Raw genomic sequence first — 3822 nt, 5'->3', positions numbered from 1 at the left:
TGCATCCATGTACTTAATCTATTTTTATCATTTGCTAATTTTATCATTTGCAAGAAAATTCGTCGGTACGATCAATATTGATTGTTAGATCGGTATTCTAAATCATATGTAAGTCAGAAGAATAAATGGTAAAAAATGTTAATTTGAGTACGATGACGAGTAAAATAATAATATGAATAATATTTTTATTGTTATAATATATGTAGAGTCTTAGAATTTTTTAAATAGATATTTATATATGCAAGTAAATAATATAGTCAAATAATTTTACAGATAGTTAAAACTATGATGTGATATTCAATTTTTGTAAACAATCAAAATGTGAAATCTTATTTTTTACTTTTTTTTTTTCATGATATAAGTGAAGAATTATTAAGAAAAATACACTATCGAATTTTCAATATGCAGGCATGTAAGTTTAAAGATGATGTAGAATAAAGTAAAAGATTGTGAAATTGAGTGTTCTAAAGATACTGAAAATATGAAGAATAATATCTCACTAAACTGTTGTAAGAACTAAAACAAGCTGACTAAATACATGACTTGTTGTATGATATATATATATATATATATATATATATATATATATATATATATATATATATATATATATATAAGTATTGCAAAAGATCGTTACTTGCAAAATTGGGACCAAATTCATTTTCGCTTCTCTCTGTAAATACCAAGCAACCGAATGTGGTTTTGTTTTGGGTGAAACGTTGTAGTTTTGGTTTCACGTTTTGCTGAACAACCATCGTCAAGTCTCACAAGTCTTGGGCGTCTCAACTGGTGGACTCAAGTACAGGTTACGAGATCTCCTCCGCATCTTGTAGGTTGAAGCATTGAAGGGCTTTTGAGTTGCAGAAGTGGGGTTTATCACCCATGCTTCTTCACCTATTATAAATAGGTGGCTCAAGGCTCCTCCGAAACACACCTTTTTCCACACATTTGCTCATTGTCTCTGCTCTTCTTACCTTTTATCACTTTCTCTTTCTTTTCTTAACTTCTAGTTTATTTATTTACTTTTTTTAAGAATTATCTTATCTTTGAAAAATCAAAAAAGTTCTTGTTATATTTTGAGGGACTTTTGCAATATATTGTAGACAATGACACTACAAAAAAATTTGTTAAATACGACGGTTATTTGGAGTATAAAATGACAGTTTTGACTGTCATATTTTATGCATATGGCGGGTGCGGGTACCGTCATATATCCTGTCACAATGAATAATATGACGGTCTTGGACGAAACGTCGCAAGGCCCGCCATTAAATGCATTGCACAAATAATGGCAGTTTGAACCGCCGTATGTTGTGCGCAAATAATGGCAGTGAAAATCGTCTTAATTTGTTTATTTTTAAAGAATTGTCATGCGAAATACAACACCTAGAAATGCCATTATTTGTACTATACAAATGCGTTATACGACGTTTCAACTGCCATAATTTGAATGTGATTTTTTTATATTATTTTTATGTAACATGCTTTCCATTATTATTGAATTTGTTTTCCATAAAATTAAAAAAATAACAGACAACATCTTGATCAATAATACTTTCATTCATAATTCATATTTCATATTTAAAAACTTGATATTACGAAACACAATCCAAAAGTTTTCACATTGAAAACAAAAGCCAAAAAAAAAAATTTAAAACATTATTATAATACATTTTGCTAAATTTCTATAGCTATGTTCCTATAGCTATGTGCCTAACTTGTCTTTTCTGTCCCGTTTGATCTTCTTATACCAATGGTGATGGAGCACCACTTCCAACATCGGGTACTTGGAATAAAAAAAATTTATAACTTATTCAAATTCACATGTGTATTATAATAAACTTGTGTAATTTGTTAAATAAACTATTAAGTTTTACCTCATTAACCGAAGTATGTATCAAACCAGCAGCCATAGCAGCAAAATGGTCAGGAACGTCATCTCTAGAAGCAATGTAGGCAACCAATGTTTGCATTTGGTTTTTGAGAGTTGTGAGCTCATTTTCCATCTTTAGAAACATCCGTATTTGTTGATGTTGCACTATATGAAGCAAAATTCATACCATTTAATCTTGTAGTGGATTGCTTAAATGCAAGAGTGGGACAAGCTCCATGTGACAATCCTCTGACCCGACCTGGATGCTCCTTACCAAATATGAGACCAATCGGATCATTTGGAGATATATCTGATGCAATCTCTAGGTTATTCAACATTAGCTTATCTATTTTTTCCTGCATTAAATTGGAAGTGCAAAAGACCGCCAAACAAACAAATTATGACGACTTAAAATGATAAACTAGTACACCAACAATTAGTTCAGACACAAATAAGAAAATTGAAAGTGATCATATAAGTTGAAGTACTTGAAGAGAAAGGTGTCCAGACTCAAATAAGCAAACCAACAATATGCATTTTCACCTCAATTAACTAATCCTAACAGGTTCGTTATTTTAACTATGTATGCAGATTGAAGAACTCACACAAAATCAGCAAAGCAGAAAAATAAATTTAATTCTATGCAGTTTGTAATAGGGTTTTAAATGGCAACAGAAACCATGCACTCATTGTCGTTCCCATACAATATACTCCATTTTCTTCTAATCCTAAACACCAATTCCTCCAATTATTGCCACTTCCCACTAACTCTGCCTCAACTCCTCTCCCACTGCACTAAACATAGACCAGAACCCTCATTCCAGCACCAAACAGATTTCAAACAAACATAACAAAGAGATGAAAAAAGGAGTCAGAACATTGAATAAACAGATTTCAATCAAACAGATTTTAGAAACCCATATGCTATGCTCACTATAGCTCAAGGATCATGATATCCACTCAAACCAGTAAAAGCAGATTTCAAATAATCAGTTTTCAAACTAACAAACTATTGACATACTCAAAGTGTACTTCATATTATAATGCCAATCATTAAATATACAATTCAATGTTTATGTAGCCATGGACTATATGCAGGCAGTACAAGAAATAGAGAAGACAAAACTATGCAGTTAAGCTTCACCACCCTGCAATTAAGAGCTCAATTGTGTGAAGAAGGAAAAGCAAGAAATAGAACAAAAGTATTCAATCTCAAACAGTAGTCTACAAAGAAATCTCTATTTTATTCTTATGCATATACGAACTTGAACACTAATTGAACTTATACATTCAAAATACACATCTAGAGAAAATAAAAATAGTACTAAGGAACTGAAAAGTGAAGTTGTAAGATAGCAGTTTGAGCAAGGGGAACCAGCCACCAACTACAATATTGTTTTAACCATCACCATGCACTCAAAACAGATTTCAACCAATTAGATTTCATATTATAAAGGCAATAATTAAATAGACAATTCAGTAGCAGCAAGAACAAATTTACCCCAATCTCCATAGCCTCCTCATTCATATAGGTGCCATTTTTCTTCTTATGAGTGATCTTCCACATTTCAGTTCGCCCAATGTTCCTACCAGTCTCAATTTTCTATATGTTTTGAAGAAAAGTAAAATGAGCAAAAAATATATAATAGCACATTATTTTTTAGAACAAAATATAAGTAAAAAAAATACCAAATTATCCCTTCTTCTTGACAAAGCCATAGCTCCCAACTCCATGGTCACGTGTTTAAAGCAGAGAAATAACAGAATAAGCAAGAATCGGGATTTCAATAACATAATACAAAATTATACTTCCCAATTGATATTTTCAATCTCAACCAAATGCAACAGAGCACACTTAATATTACATTCATCAATAATTAACCCAATAATCAGAGCAAACAATAGGAGTCGCACATTAGTCACTAATCAAAGTGCAAACCAACCAAAAC

The 3822-nt window shown here is 31.4% G+C and overlaps 1 pseudogene; it reads right to left on the bottom strand.

Annotated features, from left to right (window-relative positions):
- Positions 1–1705: 1705 nt before the first annotated feature.
- Positions 1706–3607, bottom strand: LOC146888647 (uncharacterized; annotated as a pseudogene).
- Between the last annotated feature and the right edge of the window lie 215 nt (positions 3608–3822).

This window comes from Vigna unguiculata, chromosome 1, assembly GCF_037176805.1.
Source record: "Vigna unguiculata cultivar grain cowpea cultivar isolate G323 ecotype 2 chromosome 1, ASM3717680v1, whole genome shotgun sequence".
NCBI lineage: Eukaryota > Viridiplantae > Streptophyta > Magnoliopsida > Fabales > Fabaceae > Vigna > Vigna unguiculata.
Note: the sequence above shows the minus strand (reverse complement) of the source record. Positions and strands in the feature narration are given on the sequence as shown.